General features: G+C 39.0%; 1 long non-coding RNA gene across 1 annotated transcript; it reads right to left on the bottom strand.

Annotated features, from left to right (window-relative positions):
• Positions 1-1,453: 1,453 nt before the first annotated feature.
• Positions 1,454-8,587, bottom strand: LOC121429693. Its single transcript, XR_005971958.1, has 4 exons — positions 8,135-8,587; positions 6,805-6,890; positions 5,381-5,572; positions 1,454-3,039 (listed from the first exon to the last, which is right to left on the bottom strand). It is a non-coding gene; the product is annotated as an uncharacterized LOC121429693 (long non-coding RNA).
• Between the last annotated feature and the right edge of the window lie 14,368 nt (positions 8,588-22,955).

Consider the following 22,955-nt stretch of genomic DNA (forward strand, 5'->3'; position numbering starts at 1 on the left):
TAATTTTCTTTTAAGTCCTCAAAATTTCTGGGGGGCAACTGGGGGGCAAAGCTTCTGAGTGGGGGGGCAAATGCCCCCCCATGCCCCCCCTTGGTGCCGCCGCTGCTATCTTCGAATCACTTCCACGTACATCAGAGCAAGATAGGCCTAGCTGTGGTTCAGTTACCTATTATGATGAGTTAAGAGATATCTATTCTTCGTTACACAATACATAAAAGGTGAATGACCTCTGGATACCTTTGTCTGGTAGGTGTGCTTCAGACCGCTAAGAAAGACGTGGCTTCGGGAAGCTGAGGGCCAGACGATTTTTCTGTGTATGGAATATACCACACACGTAGCACCCTAGATTTACCCCAAATATCCTTAACTTGTGAGCAAAATCGTTTATTTTTGCTCGTCAGTTTTTCAGACCAATTCGTTCCTAGGTCCCTACTGAATGGCCCGTGATAAGTTTTGGCACTAACAGATAGAAAGTCTAACATTCAATCGTTTGAAGGAGTGGATCACCACCAGTGATTTTAAAGGGGTCTGTCCGAACCCTGACATACGCTACTGAACTTATCAGCAGCGTATGAAGGGGTTCCATGTCTGCGCACCCAAAACTGAACTTGAGTCTGATGAGTGTGATATTCTTCCGGGTCACGAGGTCACTGAAGAAAAACCTTCTCCAATAGAATGTTTACACGTGACTCGGCCAGAGACCAAGATCAAGGACGACAAGATGGGGCCTCGAGGCCGACTCTGACTACAATCGTGCCATGAAGAACTAGGATTAAAGAGAATAATGCTGGTGACATGTGCGTCTCAAAGTGGATCGGCAAACGCTGGCTAGAACGTCCAGGGTTCCATAATTCATAAGGTTTGCGATGAATTACAAACATGAAAGACCATCTCTGATCGACATTTTGAACAATTTGCGGATGGAACGATGATCTTGACTGATCATTACCATTTAGCGATTGCTTAAATACCTTTGTGTTAAAGAGTCGGGTGTGACAGCCTTTAGAGTAGTTCTGCAACTGCCATAATCTCATCTCAGCCGAAGAGCATTTGCCTTCTTACGAAGCGTTCAGCAACGGGGTACGTGGAAAAAAATAAAGCGGAAGTCCTACAATTTAAGAGTCTCAATTTACCCAATGTTCTTGATTCACAAAGAATATATTCTTTTCTTACATCCAACCAACTAAGTGCACCCGTTTAATTTACGTATAGCCCCTCATTCGAAGCCACAGAAAACCGAACTGTGTCGAAATTACAGCGTTCCGTCGAAAGCTGACCAAAGATGGGGTTCTCTTTGGTCAACTGAATGAATATCTCTGAACACACGGCGGTTCATAAAGATATCTTCTCTTGCCAACAAGTGTTTTTAGCGAGAACTGGAAAATATCTGAAAATAGTTTATAGGTGATGATATGCGACAACAAAATAACTGAACAGAATTTAAGTCTGAATTCATAAATCGAAATATTTATTTTTCATATTTTTACAATAGCTCTTGTGCAGGTATATACAATTGCACAAATAGATTTACAAAAATAAATGTAATAGATAAAACATCACTTGTTAATGAATTGTAAAAAGAGACCTTAAAATTGATTTGTACTTCACAGATTTATATCTATCGAATTCTTCACTGTAGGAAAAAAAGCACTTTTTCAAGTGTGATTATGTTGAAGAGTGAATTTAGAGGGTTTTTGTTTATTTAAAGAAAGCATTTATATGGGAGCGAGTTCATCGGATCACTCTGCTTTGAGTGGATCTTCATCCTACCATTGGTCTTGATATCTGACCCTCGATCTGGACATTTGACCCTCTTGCACATTCGGTCTTTCCAAACTTTGTAAAAGTTTTTCCGACTATTTCGATTACTATCAGATATTCTGATAAGGTATGAAGCGATATTTAAAACATCTCACTACTTTGAGATGACTTTTATCTGTAAATCAACATTCTTCTTATTCGAGACAATATTGGCTATAAGCCGACATTCTGGCAAGCTTTACATCACGAAATATTTTTTTCTCTCTATATTCGTTCTGTATATATTCGCGTACGCATGAGCCTAGTGGCTAGTACGGTTAGAGGAGTGAGTGTTGCATCGGGATACCCGTTTGTAAGGTAACGTATGACTTTTAAGAACTATTGGAACCGGTTCCCGAGCTAAAGAAGATACTCCCGAAATTTCCTTACTGTTTTAAAAAAAGTGGCATTATTATTTAATTTATTTGCCTCCCCAAATCGAATTTCGTCATCTTGCATACAAATTCAATACATTTTCTTTCATTTGAAATTCCATTAATAATTGTAATATACAAATAGACTATTGATACTTTAGTTCTTAACAGGAGTTCAAAAATTCAAGATCACACTTCAACTACGCTGCCGAAAGATAAAGTGATTAAGGGTCTTACTTAAGCAACCCAGAACACGTTCCATTCAAAACTGTGCCTTCTTAAGCCACATAATTTGAATAGCATCTCCCGTGGAATGTATAGCTTACTCAATTTGATCGCAAAATTAGCTTTCCTATGAAGCTTTTGATTATATGTTCTGATACGCTGAGAGCAAATTTAATTGCAACTCACTAATCTGCAACAGTATTAACAAAGTGAATGCCCCGCCAAACCCACAAGACGTATTAAAAATCTATTTCAGATTACTTTAATAACGAAAAATTTACAAATTCGGCGATGTTTTCAACAAAGCTTCATGGCATATACAGAAGACTGCACAAAGCAGCTCAATCATTGTACAATAAAAAGGAAAACGCATATTTCACAATAGTTTAGAAGTCTTTTAGACTGAGACGAACATGAAAACGCAGATTTCACAATAGTTTAGAAGTCTTTTAGACTGAGACGAACATGGAAAATATACGCACGCGACATCGAAAAAGATCAGCTGAGAAAAGAGTTGTTTCTAAAGAATGTTACTTTTAGTCTGTTGTTACCATAGTAACGCTCATCGATGACTCGTTCCTTCAAGGGTAAAGGTGATCTTCAAGAGAAAGCAGTCTCCATCAATCCGAGTGTGAGGATTCTACAAGGGAGTAAAAGTTTAGATAAAAATTTTTCTTATGATTTTTAGGTAATGATACAAATTATCTCAGGGTCACTGCTCGAATACTAACTAAGGTTTGAATCGATTTTTATGCTTTGATACGAACTCATTAGATTTGACTTGGCACTTTGATTGCTGGAGGTGCTGCGTAAAATTTGAAGAAAAACAAATGTTTTTTCCAACAAAATGAAGGCCATTTTGGTCATGAGAAATTTGAAACGCAAAAAAGGGGGGGGGGAGGACTTTCACTAAAAAGTGTACGTCATTTTTGTTACATTTATAGGCGTAAATCCGTGACGTCATGCTATTCAAGTGGGAGGGGTGGATAAAACAGTAGATCATCCCCTCAACAATAGGTTCACTGCTTGGATTTACGCCCTTGGTTACATTTTTTATCAGAATTCCAGTGGGAGCTGCCTATGGAGAATAACACATGCAACACCCCAACACCCCCGCTTCTCAGTGCCATGTAGTAGCATCATTGTTTTTTCTGTAAGTTTGGGGTTTCATCAGGCTTTTCGTGAACGCTAAGTTTAAATAAATTCTACCCCTTTGGTAGCTTTTTCTGAGTTGACTGTTCTTAAGATCATTTGCATGTCTAGCTGCAATCTGTAGTGAACACATTATTCGTCCCTACCTTTCGCACCAACATCTTCGTCGTAACCACCTCCATGCCGACGCTGCGCAAGACGTGCAATCTTACACTGCTCTTCAGACAATTGCGGTACACTGCAAAAACTCCGGTGTTGATTTAACACCAGCCCGGAAGCTACATTATGTCCACACGAGAGAAGTATTGAAACAACACCCGTTTGGAATCAAACCGATGCTGTTTTAATACTAATTGGTGTTGTATAAATACCTATCTGGTGTTAGACCAAAACGAAACTGGTGTTGTTTAACACTTTTCTGGTGTGGACATATACATGTATAGATTCCGGGATGGTGTTAAATCAACACCAGAGTTTTTGCAGTGTATCAAGACGAAGAACATCGATCTCGTGCCAAACATGGGCCTTTAAGTCATTAAGGATGTGCTCAGCCAAGATTGCAGCTAGACACCTATTATGTAACATAACATCCACTAGACGAAAAGTTAGCCGAGGGGATAGTATTTGACTGAAACTTGGTGTGATACGCCCTGATGAAACCCTAACCTTCCAACGTTGAGGAGGGTGTACCCTTCATCTTACCTTTAAAAGACCATAATACTGTGACACTGACGGTAATATATTGATCAGTGTTGTGAGGAATGTAAATGTAATGTTCGAACTTGAGATTATTTTTCTACCACCATGATTAGAAAACCCTTTTTAGAACCAAGACCCTTCAAAGGACACTTTGAGACTGAAAAGTGGCAATGTCTTTCAGTATACATAGCTTCAAAGATTAGTGGAATATTCTGTCGCTGTGAAATGGCTTGGTCAACCTTCCACAAACCACTGAAAGGCCCAAAACAGCTAAAGCAGCAAGATCCATCTCATACATTAGGGCCACTTCAAAGTTTACTGAGAGACTAATTGGACAATCGAAAGATCAATGAAAGATCATCTGGCATACTAGCAAACATCTTCGAAAGATCAATCAAATTCTCTAAAAGACTTCCAAAGACAGTTGAAAAAATACTGAGAGCATGACCCAATTATCCTCTTTGAAAGAATGACCGATATTAGTTATCTTCCTGAACTTACAGGAGTCATTCAGCAATATTTCACTAGTCTTTCGACAATTTTCAGAGATCTTTTATCATCATGATCATCACCTGGCGATCTCCAAGCATTTCAATGATCTCTCAGCATTCTTTCACTTATCTCTAGAAGGGAAATTTGAGAGACTGCCGTGTCAAGACTAAGACATTTGGAATTTACTGAGATATTGCTGAAAGACCATTTTAGAGACAGTTTTCCTGACAGATCACCGAAAGACGGTTTTGAACCTGTAGCAAGTTTTGGAAGGCACTAAAACTTCTGGAAGATCAGTTAAAGTCGGGACAGACCTGGAAGGCTGTTGTAAATTCATTGAAACAATTGAAAAATCAAACGAGTTACATTATCTTTTAGTGGTCTTCCAGCCATCTATCTCTATGTGGAATGGGGTTAAAAGAATCCAAGGCAGGTTGTACAATTAAAGATTTAAGCCAAGGTGTCTAGTCATATTGCCTTTTACTTGTAGGGACCCTTTAAAAATTATCACATTTTTGTGAAACATATCAATTCTTCTCCTTTTTTTCTATTTCTACATATTAATCTTAATTTTTCCTTTTTAAATGACTCACAGGACCTAAAGCTCCCATCGTTTTTTTTTCTATTCAGAAGTGTACCTTTCTTAGGTCTCTTTCTTTTGACTTCGTTGGCAGTAGGAAATGTCATTGTCTGAGCTGCCCAAAGTTCTGGGTCGTTCCCTGGCGATGGCCCTGGCGTGGGTGCCGAGCTGGCCTGCTGCTGTTGGGGTGTCGATCTGTCATCAGTTTCCGTTGCCATGTTAAAGAATGTTCTTATACCGCTTTATTTATCTGCAATGGATATTTGTTATAAAGCTCATTAGGGGAGAATGATTGGATAAGAGTTGATGGTAAGAAATGTGAATAAGATGCATAGGCATGCAAAGATTAAATTGCGTTGGGGTGTCCCTGTACGAATCACTATCGTTTTTTAAAGGCATCAATGGTGAATTTTCGTTCCTCATCGCACGACGTATTCAAGAGCACAGTAAATGTATCAACTTGCTCGTCAACAGACAATGAACAGCTGGAAGGTCCTTGCCGAAATATGACTAACTGATACAACAGTTTCGTCCTAAGATTCAGAGCTGACAAAATATTGCAAATATGTCGTTTTTCCAGAGTCTAGGACGAAACTGCCGTTTTGATTCAACAATGTTCGACAATGACTTCTTGGTTGTTCACTGAGGGAATGATGACTTTGCATTTTATCATGGTCTTGAATCCGTCTTGCCTCGTGGGAGCGGAAAATCCATAATAGGAGGTAACTAAGCAACCCTCTCAGTGGGGTAATACAGGGGGTGAAAAGTTCATCAACGGTTTCTATTGATCGGCAGCTTAAGCAAGCCAAGCATCCCAAGTTTCCAAATTGATTCGATTTAGTCTGAATGGCATCTTATCAATGAAACTTTTCAAAACATAATTTCATCTTAACGCAGGATTTAAGATATATTACGAAAGTGCATAGTTTAAATTCAAAGTTAAATCTTCTCTTTCTTCGTTCTAAATTAATTCTACTTCCATAAATTACAGACATTTTCTATTTTCTATAAATCATTGAGCAAATAGATAGACTTACATTTCAAATTTGATCTTTGTGTACATAAATCGCACACATATATATAAATATATGTTATCTATTTAAATACAAGAGTTGCCAAAGCTGTGCACATGCATTATATCTCACATTTATATTATATTTTATATATATATATATATATATATGTGTGTGTGTGTGTGTGTGTGTGTGTGTGAGGGTGGGTGTGTGTCATCTAGATGTTAAGAAACGCTGGTTTTATATAGATCTTTTCGTAAAAATATCAAATGTTTTTTGTCAACACTTACTAACGAGAATTATGATAGAGCTTTAACATGGCCTCAATTAAATGTATGTGTTGATTTCAAAAAAAAGAAAAAAAAAGTGTGTGTGTGGGTGATTGGGTGTGTTGTGTGTGTTTGAGAGAGAGGATGTGTGTGTATGTAGAGAGGGGGGAGGAGTGGGTAAACATAACCAAAATACATACATAACGAGAAAGATGCAAGACAACTGGACGTAGCGGAGTATACCACGAATTTATTCCAAATCTCAGTTCCAGGCCTTTTAAGGAATCTACAACCATAAAAATAAATCGGAATAATAACTTAAAATTAACATAAAAAAATCAATTTTGAAATGGAAAATTAAAGCTAATAATGAAAGCAAGGTGAAATAAAATTAGTATTTATGTAGATAATGTAAATCAACCATGTAATAAGCTTGAATAATCATTTTCAAAATGATCATATTCAAACGATTTAGCTCGTTTCAAATAGACCAGTCTGTCATACGGTTGATTTTACGAAATATAAATAACAGAATTATAAAGTCCAACACATCACGTCAACAATATTTGCTGAAGGAAACAGAAATGGTTGTCAAACATACTGCTTGTTGGATACACATCGAGAATGCAGTATTTGTAAGATTTTGAAACAGGGAGATCTAGCCTGCATATAAAGGGTAAATGATGACTATTTTACAAAATAGACATTCGAGGCTCGAATTCGGGTAAATCAATCAAGTTAGAAATTTGGTATTATCAATAAATCAACAAATGTTAGGCCGGGTACTCATAACCGGTTCGACATACTCTATAGTTAAATCTAAACACTACACAGACATGACAGATAAGAGCCATTAACAAGCGTATGACATCTTTTTTTTCACAATTAACTCCAAAGGCTTTATAATAAGTCACAGTCTAATGACTGAGACTCCATTAATTATCATAACATTATAAATGTTGAAGAGTCTTAAATATCATGGTCGTGGCTAGTTACCTCACACGATGTGGAATATATATCTTTCATCGAAAATGAATTTTGTCATTATACGGATTTCCGATATCATGATTAGGCTCATGTTTATCTTGGCAATTGTAATATCTGCCCTGTTATTATTAGTAATAACAAAGCCAGGCAGTACCACATATATCTTCTAACTACACCAGGAGGCCGTTTGATAAAGCTTTTTTCGTAAGTTAAGAGCGAGTTTATGAACGACTGGTGAATCTATTTTTTGCGCTAAATAATCGCCAATGTACATTTAATGGTGAATATCATCTACCACAATAAAAGATCATCAGTTGTTCTTAAAGTCCCTCTTAACTTACGGACAGCATTGTGAAATGGCCCAAGACTTTCCTCCTCATATTTCAATAAATATACCTAGAATATTTTATCAATATCATTATGTTCAGCATTCATGACTCAGAGTTAGCCGATGAGAATACTTATGATTTAACGTGGGTAACAGAATGCAATCTTTTATACAATATCAAAGTTGTCAATGATACAAAAATTGTAATTTCTTACCTTGAAACAGACGATGGGTGTATCAGATTGTTCAGTTTGGAACACTCTTTTAGTGAGCCGTGCGAGGGTAGCGAATCGTCAACGGAATGGATGCCTTGATCATCCGCATCAATGTGCGTTGTGGTGGTGGTGGTGGTGTTATCGCACTGACTGAATGACACGTCGCGCTGTCCAAGTCAATCCTTCATGAATGATACAATACAATAAGATAAAGTTTATTTTTGTTTCACAATCACACTTTATCTGTAGTCTTGATTAGTATATCAGCATTAATGGTGATATGTTGTTTCTTCTGCACAGGGGTTTTCAACGGGCTCCAAAATGTGAATAAAACCACCCAAACAATCAGCTTGTACTCGACTATCGCGGGGTATTTTCGCGGCAGGCTAGGACGTCGTATCTTTTCACGTAGAACACAAGCTGTCAAGCGAGGGGCGTGTTTTCTTTGAGGTCAAACAAAGGGTGCATGAATTGATTAAAACATGAAATTAGATATTGAATATGCATGGATAAAACTATTGTAAAATCAGCGTAAATTCCATGACCAAATAAGGCAAGCATTGACAGAAGGTAACCCCAGAACCGTTATTTTCGTAGATGTATTCCAGCCGTCTCGAGGTTGTGTCAGAAACGAGTCCGAAAGACTGTCTACTACAGATAGCCGACTTACACGGTATGCGTAAAAATTCAAAATTTGCAGAACCTTGTTGTAGGCTATCAAGCTGGTTAGAAGGGTAGCTCAGAATTGAGACGTTTCAGGAATATATCATGCTTATATCTAGGATATATAATCTTGGTGGGGAAAACCAAACTATTGTTTTGCAACATCTTTGGTATAAGAACAAGCTGGTGAAACAATATACAAAAAAAAAACAAGGTCCATGTACACACCCGCACAGCAAACACGAGCAAACAATATCCAGAATTACGAAATACTTATTTGTCTCAAAGCTGATTTAGAGGTGAAAATTCCCCAGTATTCAAAGGCGCGAAAACATATCGTCATCACCACCAGTAATTTTCCTAGTTCATTGTTCTATATTTTTTTGTTTAGGTGAAATCCAATATTTATTATTGTTCAGCATGCGTCGAGATCGTGATTATCTACTACCTAATGAATTCCCTTTAAAACTGCTATTGCATCATATGCATCTGATTTCTTGTAATATGGCGTGTAGGGCTATCTATAATCTTGTATACTTGATGATTCATAAATAAATTCCCCGATTTGATGTGCAAATGAGATACTCTAAGCTCGATAATGCCTTGCGCAGTCATGTCTATTGTGTCAAAATAGAAGGTAATTTATCTTAGTCCCTATCAAAACAAGAAAAAATATAATAAATGTACAACAGTATAAATATTGCGAACGCTTTTCTACTTATAAATAATGAAAGAAAATGAAAAAAAAGACAAGCAGCTCCATTGAAAATCATATTGCATTTTATTACAGGACTTACGTGTAGCTAGAATAAACAGAATAAAACACCCTAGATATGGACAGATTTGCAATTAAACATTATGCCCTTTTAATGATATGAAAAGAAACTGTAAAAATGTTAATTTTTTCATTCACAAGCTTTGATTACTGTAAAAAGGAGCTACTAAGAGAATGGTGTAAAATTATCTTGACATTTTTTTATCGTTTAAATTTCTGGATAATTACTTATTCAACTAAATCAATCTCAATAATTAATTGAACAATGTTAAGTTTGTTTATTATTCAAGGACTTAATCTTAAAAAGGCATATTATTAGTTTTTTTTACAAAGCATTACACTACTAAATAGCCTTAGAAATGTTATATGTCGACTTCATGCAAAACGAAGGGAACCACCGCTTTGTTGAGACGATCCCTGAATTTGGCGCTTCGGGTTGTCCGGGATCGTACAGAGAGGACGCAGTGCGCTCAATCACTTTTGTCAGCAGTACTCAGTTTTATCAAAATTTTGGATGATAGCGAATCAAATAAACAATTTACACTGTTTTCTTATTATTTTACATCATGAGCCCATTTTCCAACCTAGAATACCAATTTTAGACGTAAAGTGGCTAATTTCTAAAAAATCGCTCAACGAAAACACACAACCCTGTGTTGTATGAATGGCGCACAGTGGATACCACTGGTATAAACATTTTTAGGCGATCCCTCTATCTGGTGGTCATGACAACGTTCTTTATATATCTTTCTGGTTCACATATGATTAACCTATCAACCTTGTTTATTCTATTTTACACCCATATATCAATATCATTGAATTGTAAATTACAATCAGAAAAAAGTTATTGCTATCGTCTGGTTCTTAAAAAAAGAAGAAAAATCCCAACAAACAATTTATGGGAAAACCAAAGGAATTAAATTTGTTTCTGGTTCTTTGTAAGCCATGTCGCAATAAAGTCTTGTCTGAGATAATTTGCTTAAACCTGCATTGAAAATGTATTCTTTATGATTGTAAAAGAAGATTATAATCGAAATGCCTTTTAAATAAACAAGTGTGTATTTTTCTAAAATGTGTTGTATAAATATAATTATGTTAGTATTTCAGAAATCGAATGCCTTGTTAGAGATAAAGTTAAACTAAAATTGATATTTTCCGATTATTTGGATTGTTCATCAAACATAACTGATTTAGATCAAAATTTGGGGATGGATTTTGACCTAGCGATAATTATTATATCATATTTTCTAACTTTGATTGTATCGACCCTTTTTAACAATAAATAATAACCTTGTTGTAGTAGTAATCATACTCCATTTAAAACCCCAGTTTCATAAAATGGGGTCTGTTTTTTTTAATCAAAATGACATTTAAAATGCATTTATTGACAAAGGGTATATTAACAGGTATGAATGCAATTAACAGAACATTTGGTCCATACACTATCATTAATGAATATGCGCTTGCAATGTGGTCATTATTTAATCTTCCACAATATTCTAAACTTTGAATTTAATTCTTCGTACTGATCCAGAAAAGGAAGAAAGCGAAGAAAGACAAGAAGGAGAAGGGGAATAAGAGAAAGGTAGAACTTCACAGAGTCTAGAGAAAGGAATAAGGTTAATAACAAAGAACAATTTAAAACTGCAATTGATGGTTTATTTTTTTACTACAATCGAAAAAATTGATTATAATTCATAATTTATTATAGGCCTTCTTTACTTTTTTATCTGGCATCAAAATAACAATGGACAAAATAAAGAGGCGTAGGCCTATATCACGTAGTATTGCTATTCGCTACTACAGCACGTGGAAAATGCAAGATAGGCCTATATAATATAATCATATTACCACCCAAATAAAAACATATCATGAATTAATGTAATTACCATGCTTTTTAGATGTGACACTTTGCGAATAAGTAACTCTGATTTTTGTCTCTAAAGTAATTGATAAAAAAGACATTTCATCATGAATTGTAATCCTATAGGTTTGTACGTGGTACAATTAAATCTTGCCAACTTTAGGAATTGACTTTCGTGAAATAAAACATTAAAAACAATCCAGAAAATAAAACGACAGTCTGATTAGTATGCAACTATTTTCATTTGAATAAGATGAAGAAAACTCTTCCTATCTAAAATTTTCTTAGCATAAAAGTGTTACAATTTATACAGTACTGTATATGAGTTTGCATATCCCCATTGTTCGTTGGCTAGTCTGTCGTCCTTTATGTATTCGTACACGTAAACTGCGTTTCGCCTACAAGCAAGTGTAGTGTCGCATATACTAGTCGTCCTATGTCCAATCTGTATGTGAATACATACACTCTTAATAATGATTACAGAAAAAATGAACTTAGTGATGTATTGAAGACTTTATGTTAATTGCAACAATTGCCTACCAATATTTTCTTTATTACCTTTACAGAGATACTGTATATGGGGGTCAGGAAAATTCAAATTATATCAAAACATGGCAAGCTTTTTTCATGGACTAGCTTAACATAAGAAATTTGGTGTCGATAAATCTTACAATTCTGGTTGATAATGGATTTATTACAAAAATAGGATCAACCTGTCCCCTCCGTTTTGTAAAGAAAGTGTAAAGGAAATGCACAAATAAGCAGTAATCTGTGGAATGATAAAGAGCAAACTAAACATATGCACCTTTGCCTAGAATAGCTGAAGGTAGACATACAGAGTTAGATAAGAGCAATAAAGGCAATGACATATAACGAGAGGATGTATGTTTTAACATGTTAAGAATATGAAGAGTTTAAAGCTATAGAGGTTATGGCAGAATCTATACAAGCCAAAGTTTGATTATTTCATTGTAGATTTCTTTATCTAGAATAGGAATCTGAAGAGTTGAAAATAATACACCAAAAAATCGTAAATATTAAAAATGTGCAGATCTGGAAATTAGATTGACTATCGACGTGTTTTCCTTCAGTTTTCGGAACTGAAATGGCTACCCTTGGTAAATATCCCGTCATTATTATTATCATTATTATATTCTTTTTACAAGCAAAAAAAAAGGAAAAAGAAAGGCTGCCAAGTAAAAGAGAATTAATTACCTACATTTTAGACAATCCTAATTTACCTTCATTTTATGGTGCACCCCCTTTCTTGTTCTTTTTTCCTTTTTTTTTGCTTGTAAAAGTATATAATAATAACGGCATATTTACCAAGGGTAGCCATTTCAGTTCCGAAAACTGAAGGAAAACACGTCACGGCTAGGATTCGAACCCACGACCCTCTGTTTGAAAAGCGAGAGTCATATATTGGTACCAAAATACCTCTTGAAAACCACTTCTCTCTTTTTTTTCGCTTGTCAAATTTCTTGGTACCATAATGACATTCATTTGTTTCTTGGTCAACCCCCCCCCCCTCGTCGATCCACCTCTGTACTATATTTATTCGCAGAAGACATTTGGTTGTTTCTGATGTTGCATGATGTATATTGAAGCATAGTTGAAGGATTGGAATTTTCGTTGGTGTTGTACATTGTGCTTTAATGGTTGGGAGAATGACCATGTGCAACTCTTTTTTGCATAGAGTACATTGAAAAACCGACAGAAAGTTGGATGAACAAGAGGTGATCAGGTCATCGCATCTCGTTTTCTGAGTACAGATAAGTCAGTGAAAATAACTGACAGCACTCTTCCTGGGACCCAAGTTGCTCTTCATCCTTTTTAGGGATCAAGCCTCAAACCAGGTATCCACGAGCCAATTAATCAGTCACTGAACACAGCTTGCATCACTAGATGCACTAATCTTTTGATCAAACTGACAAGCAATACCAAACGCTGCTCCAAACCAGGAATTAAAGAAATGAACGACGTCTTGTCGTCGAAATGTCAGAGTTCTCTGATGACCTGCGTAATGTTGATGATACCTGGGGCGGCACGATCATCTGGGAATGACATGACATCAACAGGGTGTGGTCGGCGGTAGCCATCTCGGTTATCCATCACAGGTGGTTGACAGGCGTTGGCTATGTGGGCGAGGCCGCTGCCGAGAAGGCTGAGTGGACGCAACAGAACACGGGGATGGGTTATGGTAGTCCACCAGGCACTGCAGCAGTTTTCATGACAGATGGGACGGATGGGGTTTCGGGTCATTCCTGGCACGAAGGTCATCCTCCACCGTCCTTCGCGGTAAGATCCGATGTACCGGATTGTAAAGTCGTAGAAACTTGCGATTCTGTAGTGTGACCAGCCAGATCCATCAACACGGACTAGGTGTTGGTCATGCTCCCGTACTTCAATCACGACGCCGGTCTTGTCCAATTTTAGAGCACGTGGTCCTGTTTGGTTCTGAACGCGGACATGGTTGCCATCAACAAGCCGTTCGGTGTGCTCCTTCCCTTGCCTGTAGGGTCTTGCACTAGGGGTTGTGACAGGGGCCACGGAACGATTTTCAAAGTGTGGGAGGGGGGGGGGCTGATCATACAAATAATCACAATCATATGGTAATTTTTACGTTTCTCTACACGGTCCCTGTGTGAGGCTTCTACTTTCCAGGCGCGAGAGGGATAAAGACCTGGATGGATCGGGTGGCCAAAGACACACATGACTTGGGAGAGCGTACTGTCCCTGTCCGGGGTGTTGTGATACTGGAGTATTACCCGTTGAAAGTGATCCGTATCCAGTAGTGCCAGTGTTGCTCATGATGAGGCACTTGATGGTCTTCACAGCAACCTCAGCCGATGGACCTCAGCCGATGATTGCTGTGGGGAAATGTTACAGAGGCAAGACATGATGAATGCCCCAATCCGAGAGGAAACAGCGCGAGTTCCCGCTGTGAACTGAGGGCCACCATCATAAGGCAACTCGTCGGGAATGCCGAAAGTGGCGAAGATGTATGATGAGTCCATTCGCCCCTGGGCAGAACGATTTGCCAGTTTGAGTACCTGTCCACTATGACCAAGTAGTTGCATCCTTTGTTATGAAAATAGTCGGCACAGATGACAGATACACCAGAAGGAGAAGGCTGGCGACATCACGTGAGGGGGCTGGTGGTGTAATGGGATGGGATTGGGCTATCTGCTTACACTGAGTGCACCTGCACGTAAGGCACTGATCACCGGGATAATGCCAGTCCAAAAGACAGATGGTTCAGCACGCGCAGTCATCGAGGTAAACCCTTGGTAAGCAGCATGCAGATGGGTCAAGACTCCATCCCGGAGGGAAGGATGAATGAGTATACGATCATTGTAGAGGACAAACCCATGAACTGAAATAAGTCCATTGCGAAACTGGAAGTATTCGCGCAGTGGTTGGGGAAATGCATGCCAAATGTACAGGTAAGCCACTGAGACTCGATGAGTTCGAGGAAGGTTTGCATGTTGGCATCACCCGCTGCTGCAGGACGTACTCTGTCCCATGTAACTGATTTGAGTCCAGGGCAAACATGGCAGGAGAGAGTGTGCAGACACTAACAGAATCAGTGTAAGGGTCCACGATCTGAAGGTCCCCCATTAGCGTCGTAAGTGCAGGAACGACAGCGGCATGATACTAACCACGGCTACGTCATCTGGACAGGTACAATTTCTCTGGCTTGCCTTTTGGGTGGTGAGAGAGGCAATCTGTAGCTCGGTGACGGACGCCGGGGACATGGAACATTCTGAACTTGCATCGCAGTGTCTTCTCCTTAGGATTCCGCAATCAGGGATCAGGGATGCCCTCCAAGGCCCTATCGCCGAAAATCTTGAGTAGTGGCTTGCGGTCGACGGCGATGATAAGAGCCTAAAATCCCAAGACGAAGTACCGTGCCTTGTCAAGGGCGTCTGCTACTGCTAGTGCCTCGCCTTCCACTGGGGTGTAGCGGGATTTAGTTGTATGAATCGACTCCCTACAAAAGTTACATTCAAACCCGTGACATAGCAGTAGGGGATAGTGTAATCGCAGGTGCAAAAGCCAATGCCATCCTTAGACCAGTCTGTTGCCAGACAAGTATGCTTTCTTGGGTCAAATATCCTCACGTCATATTCAATCTCGCCGCCAATGACGGCCTTGAACTCTCCAAAGGCACGCTGGAGGGCACTAGTCCAGACGAATGACGTATTGGGCTTCAGGAGCTGACGAAATCCTATCATCTTATCTGTCACGCTGAAGGCATACGATACTTGATTGACAAGTCCGAACCATATCAACACATCGGTGATTTAAGACGGTGCTTGGAAAACAAGGATCGCCTATAAATATTTTTGGCATGGCCAGACACTGTGATTTCGAAGCCTGCGAATTTGACAACATCTGCGCCAAGGGTGAATTTTGTGGGGTTGAGGATAATCCCTTTCCTACCACAGATCCATCCACTCAACTGCTTGGAAAAAGCTTTCAGCTAATGTGTCACCAAAGAGTAAGACGTCATCAAAGCACTTTGTATTGCATGGGATGGCTGATGCAATCTCGCTGTGTCACCTGGTGTAGCCGTCACCAGAAGTGGTGTATCTCTGAGGTGCGGATTTGTAACGGTATCTGACCCAGGGTATGATAAATGTTGTAAGATGGCAATCTTCCTGGCAGATGGGTACACTTTCATAGCCATTCCAAGCATCACAGTCCTCCCCTTGCCTTGTGGGAACTGAGATCGCTTGCAGGAAAGGGATTGATTGTGGTGTGTCTCACGGGTGGCATGAGCACTGAGGGCCTGGTAGTCGACGGACCTTCTCGGTTTGCAAATCTTCCTGGCACACGACAGCATCCTATGTCACCAAGTGACAGGTTCACTGACAGGAACGCCCAGGTGAACATCAGCACACCCAGCTGAACATCGTGATCCAACCAAGCCTTGACTGCATCCCGCCAGTTGAGTGGTATAGTCACGGGGTGTGATAGGCTCTGCATCATGGTCCATCGTCAACTTAAGGAGAGGGCCATTAATCATGAGCATGAGCTGTTGTTCGCAAGTGTTCAACGTACTGCTCTTGTAATAATCAAGGAGGTATTGCTGGAGCGTGGCATAGTTGTTCTCAGTTGCCGGGAAAGGTAATGAGATGGGAGGCGGTGGAGGAAATTGATGCTGAGGGCAGTGGCAGACAAGTCTTGTATGAGGTCCCTCAAGGACTGCAGCCGCATCTGGAAGGGGCGGGTATCATGTTGCACCCAGTTGTGGGAAACTGTCCGAGATGATTCCAAGGCCAACACAGTCTTCACAACTAAGGAAGACCAGATCAGAACTGTCTGTGACGTCCGGACGGTAATCTAGGGCGGCGAACTATCTTCATGCCGGCTATGAAGATCTGCTACCCGGTATCAGCCATAGCAGGGGTAGATTGAGGCCTCTTAGAGGAGGATAGGCAAAATCAAAGAGCTTCGTTGTCACATCTACACTAGGATGCGAGGAAGCCTTCCTTCTGATCCATGCAAATTAAGGCTATCATAAACGTGGTGATCAAGGGGAATGCAGTGGTCTCCACAGGAGCGATGATAGTCATGGACAGAGAAGAAGGGGTCAAATGGAACATTCTCTTGTCTCTCGGAGGTTGCTGCATGGAAGGAGACGTCTTGGTTTGTCTCTGATGCGGCACACGTTCTCTCAGACTCATTTGTGTCCATAGGCATCACATTGTGTTTTACGGATGGGTACAGGGCACCATGTCCACGTACCTTCTTGCCACAGTAGTTACACAAATCCCGGCCGACTTTGGTATGCATTTGCTGGGTTTTCCGATATGAGATGCTGGCAGAGATCTTCTAATTCCATGCTAGTCTGGTTCTTGTCTCCCAAGAGGCCGAGCTGAATCTCGTGGTCAGCGATTCCCATAGTCAGGGCATACCGCAGTGTCTCATCAGTGTAGATGACATTCATAGAGCAGCATGGGCATTTCATAATGAACAGATCCCGGCTTGACCACGTAAGTGGACCCCGAAGCTGCGAACTGTCTCGTCTCGATCTTGACACATGTTACGTAACGCCATTTGAGCCACCATGGTGTTTTCCTCACGCACAGCGAGCCTCTTGATGACCACCAGCACCTATGCTTCAGACTTGGTGATAATGCTGACGCCAGAGGATCCTAGAAGGTCCTTGCGAAGGGTCTCATCGCAGCATTCAAGAAAGAAATTTAATGTACGGCTTGTAGGTCAGCATTCTGTCAAGTATCTCTCCAAGGTATTTGAAGTAGAGCTGGTTGTTTAATATTGTCGTTCCATTGTGAATGGATCGGCTGGATGTTTTTTTTATTAGACGAAGGGCACTTACATGCAGTGCATTCCGTCATGTTCATCTTAAGCTCAAGCATCGTTTAGTAATCTTTAAAGAGATCAATATGTAAGTATAGTATCGCTCCATGACACGAATGCAGATATTACATAAATAAATGGTGACAGAACTAAGCCCTAAGGTATACCACAGTCGACGCAGACGGATAGAGTTCTCATCACTAGCCTATATACACAAAGTGATGGTTTGGGATGGTACCAGTATACGATTATAACTATCAAATGATGATGAGAAACAATGTCATATTCATTAGTGTTGTCAATTGAATCGTTAAATGCCGAATGCTATGCTCTCTTTTCAGATTTATTGGCATCTTTCAGTTCTGATAGACAGAAAACTGACCATGACCGAAGCCAGGATGTTCATCTCTAGGATTGAATTCTACCGATTGGTTGGGGTCGGGCCAGAGAGATCATGTCAAGAAAAATGAATGACACTTACATAAGTAAAATTAAAATCCCGTAGCTTTTAAAATAATCTGCAGTATTGTTGGATTTCATGAAAGCAAATATACCGTGTTTAATTCAAAGCTGTGGAATAGCAATGTTGCAGGTTTATAAACATAGGGTTTCCATTATAGACTCTTCTGTCAATAAACATAGGAAAGTAATTTCTCGAATTTTCCTCATTTGACTTGGGAGATACTTAAATTTGAGAATAGCAGGTGCGAATGAACGGGAGATTGACAATATACGCCTTGGGCATTCCATAATATTGTAGTTTCCTATATTCATAAAACTGCCAGTAGAAAGAAGATGCTTGGCAATTTGACGATACGAGAAATAACATCATTAGTCGAGTAAATCAGAGTATTGCAAAATTTCCGGGAGCAGGGAAAGGAATGGTTCTGTACGAGCTTCTTGAACTTATTCCAATTGCATTTCTGTTGACTTTCTAATTATCCGGAGTAATTACAGAATTTGCATGCAGTGGTGTGGGTAAGAACTGTTTTAGGGATGGTCCATTCACATTTTCAAAGAAGGCCATATCATACTTTGAAACCCAAAAATTGCTTGAGAGTGTTACGGAGGTAGACGTTGGAGTCTGAGACCATTTCTTCAGGAGTAGAAGCATCTGGAGGAAGCAACATGTGTGTTCGGACAGTTCATTAGCATGATTAGATAGGCAAGTTCGAAGTCTTTCAATGACGGTATGGTGGATCATGCGGATATTGACTGCATCAACTGGCGTCTACTTTAAGATGAAGACGGGGGGGCTGCTCTCCAGTTGTCGACGTCAGCAGTGACGAATGTGAAAATCGCATGAAAGTGCTTTGTAGGCAGTCCCTCCTCTGGTTTACAAAGAGATTATAATTTGAAAGCTATCAGCAATGTGGCCTCATTCAACAGGATAACTCTTAACCTATCCGTCCGCGTCAATGTCCAATAACAATGACTTTTGTCTTTATAAGACACTGTATACAGTTCATTCAATCGCAGCAACAGTAATATAGCCCTTGTATCATCCGTAGGTTCCCGCCATAATAGAAACAAATGTTCTGGGCTAGTCCTAATTTGTTGAAGCTTTTCTGGCTGATCACCTGTCAGCTGGTGAAACAAACGATGAGTGACGCTGCACAACATTACTAAAACATGTAAATGCAGGACATAATATATACGGCTGTCAGGAAAGATATGATTTTTTTTAATTTAAAGTATTCCTTTACTGCTTCTTCCAGTTAATACAAACATATAGTGACTTCAGAAATTTCATAACTTCATAAATAATACATCATAATAGCTTCATAACTTCATAAATAATACTTTATGATAGATTCATAAATTAAATAATGCAACAACGTACCAGTAAAATAAGTAATCCATAAATATTTACTCAAATTTGTAATCAAGTCAATGGATCCATTCATATTTTCCGATTCACTGGAAAACGTTTAAGCAAAAACAAGGAGATTGGTTTGAAGTCAGATCACCCCCCCCCTCCCCTCGATATGAAAGCTGTCACAATTTATTGAGTGGAAAAGTCTGGTCATGACCAAGGAATATTGATTGTCTTCTGCATAGAAGGAGAGGGTTGTCGAGAAATGCAAAATACAAAAATCGGCAAAGACGTTTGAAAGTCAGTATTCGTTCTGGCAAGGCTTTTAACGAATTCTAAACTCTTCAAGAGTACCAGGATCATGACGTTTGTCATTGACAGTGTCTGTCTGTTGACCAACGTGCTCAGATATTGCAAAGATCTGATATGATTTTTTTTGGTGGCTGCCCCTCCCCCATCCCCCGGTCCTCCCTTCTATACCCTGATGCTGCCTATGATGATATTACACATTTAGAAAAATACGAGTAAAATTCAGGAAATAATGATCAGATTCAAATAGGTCAGTGTCATTATCATTAACTGATTATTAGAATGAAGATGATTTGCCTTATTATTGCAAAAGCTTCCGGACTGACGGTTTCTACGTAGAGCGTTGTGGCCCAGTGGATTAGTCTTCGGACTTTGAAACAGAAGGTCGTGGGTTCGAATCACAGCCATGGCGTAATTTCCTTCAGCAAGAAACTGATCCACGATGTGCTGCACTCGACCCAGGTGAGGTAAATGGGTACCGGTAGGAAGTAGTTCCTTAAGAAGCTGTGTGCGCTATGAACGCCTAGCTTAGCCGGGTAATATAGGAGCGCCTTGAGCACCTAACAAGGTGGATATGTGCGCAATATAAATATCCTATATTATTATTATTCCTTTGCGCCCGGGCTTTGCGCACACCCCCAAAATTTTACGTATTTACTCTTTTAGATGAAGCTCTTACCAAATAGTCTAGGAGCCAGGGGGCTTTATTCAGAATTTTTGGTGGGGAAGGTTTGACAAGCTTATCCGGGGTAAAATTGTGCGCTGATTCCAAAAATGCCACTCTTATTGACCGTACTCACGCCATTTTGGCCAAATTTTGGCCAAAAATGACCATTTTGACCACTCTTTGGAAAATGGTCCCTTAACAGACTGCTTTTGTAGCCACATGCAATTAAAAGGGTCTATCTTAAGTAAAAATGCACACAGATTCCAGACAAAGTGCTTTCATTTGCCAAATCACAATAGCAGTGGTCATTTTGGCCATAATTTGGCCAAAAATGAAAATTTTCATGATTTTTTGGCCGAAATGTGTTACAAATATTGATCAGAGCTACGACTGGATGTTTTTAGAAATCCACATTTATTTTCAAAATGTGCGCTGGATCATAACCATCAACCTCATGTAATTTATTCCGTCAGTTTTGACCTATGAGGGTCATTTTGGGTACTTTAGACATAACTGACCATTCGCGCAATTTGCATTATTAACTGTTCAAATAGGCAGGAAATTGAGGTCTTCAGCATGTTTTTTCTTCTTCCCTTATAAAATGAGAATGCATTTAAATGTCCTTCATGTGTAAAATTTTATGCTGATTCCAAATATATCAGTCTAAATGACCCTATTTAACAGTTTAAGGTCATTTTGGCCACTTATGACCCTTAAAATGACCAATGACATCAGTTCAATTATCCAAAAATACTTTGAATGTTACCAGAATCGTTACAAGGGCATACTGTTACACCTAACATTGGTGTATTAATCCTTGAAATTGAACATCTCAAAAGTATTTTGACCTCATGCAATTTATTCCATCAGTTTTGACCTATAAGGGTTACTTGGCGTACTTTAGCCACAACTGACCATTCACGCAGTTTTGCATATAATAAACTGCACATAGACAGGAATTTGAGGTCTTCAGCGTGTTTTATCTTCTTCCCATATAAAATGAAAATGCATGCAAAAGTTCATCTTATGTAAAATGTGATGCTGATTCCAAATATATCAGTCCTATTGACCCTATTCAATAGCTTATGGTTATTTTGGCCACTTATGGCCCTTAAAATGACCAATGACATCAGATCATTTTACCCCCAAATACTTCGAACGTTACCAGGATCGTTAAAAGGGTGTGTTGCGACACCTAACCTTGGGGTGTGTTAATCCTTTAAATTGAACATCTCAAAATTATTTTGACCTCATTCCATCAGTTTTGACCTATGAGGGTCATTTTGGGTACTTTAGACATAACTGACCATTCGCACATAGGCAGGAATTTTAGGTCTTCAGTGTGTTTTATCTTCTTCCCTTATAAAATGGGAATACATTTAAATGTCCATCTTGTATAGAATATTATGCTGATTCTAAATATATCAGTCTTAATGACCCCATTGAACACCTAATGGTCATTTTGGCCACTTATGGCCATAAAAATGACCAATAACATCAGTTCAATTTATCCAAAATACCTCAATGTTACCAGAATCGTTACCAGGATGTGCTGTGACATCGAGCATTGGTGTATTAATCCTTTAAAATGAACATTTCAAAAGTATTTTGACCTCATGTAATTTATATCATTAGTTATGACTTTTGACCATTTTGGGTAACTGACCATTCGTGCAATTTTGCATAATAACTGTGCAAATCGGCAGGAATTTGAGGTCTTCAGTGTGCTTTATCTTCCTCCTTTATAAAATGGGAATGATGCATATGTCGTTCTTGTGTAGAATTTCATGCTGATTCCCAATATGTCAGTCTTAATGACCCCATTTAACAGATTATGGTCATTTGGCCACTTTTTGGCCCCAAATGACCATTACCATTTGTTCAATACTTCAATTTATCCAAGAATACTTTGAATGTTACTATAATCGTTACAAGGGTGTTCTGTGACACCTAACACCGGTGTAATAATCTTTTAAATTGAGTGTCCCAAAAATATTTTTGACAACCTTGGTCATTTTGGCCAGATTGTCCCCTGCCCAATGTGTATACTAAATTAGCCTATAGTGAACATAGTGAGGAGACAATTCAGGATTGTGTTAATATTAGCATCAATTATTGTTAAATTGGAAAAGTTTGAAAGCTTTGGGGTGAAAATCAATGCAATGATTCCATATAAATCAGTATTATTGGCCGAACTATTGGACTTTGTGGTAATTTTGATCACCTTTCCTCGATAATTTCTCGTGACCACACATTATTTGATTTAAAAAGAGCTCAAATGTTGCTTAATATTATTTTCAGCTAGAGCTACTACACCAATAATCAAGAGTTTAATGAATGTGATAAAAACCTTTACATCAAGTACACATAAGGTTGTTTGACCATGCACTTTGGTCA

Source organism: Lytechinus variegatus, chromosome 16 (assembly GCF_018143015.1).
Source record: "Lytechinus variegatus isolate NC3 chromosome 16, Lvar_3.0, whole genome shotgun sequence".
NCBI lineage: Eukaryota > Metazoa > Echinodermata > Echinoidea > Temnopleuroida > Toxopneustidae > Lytechinus > Lytechinus variegatus.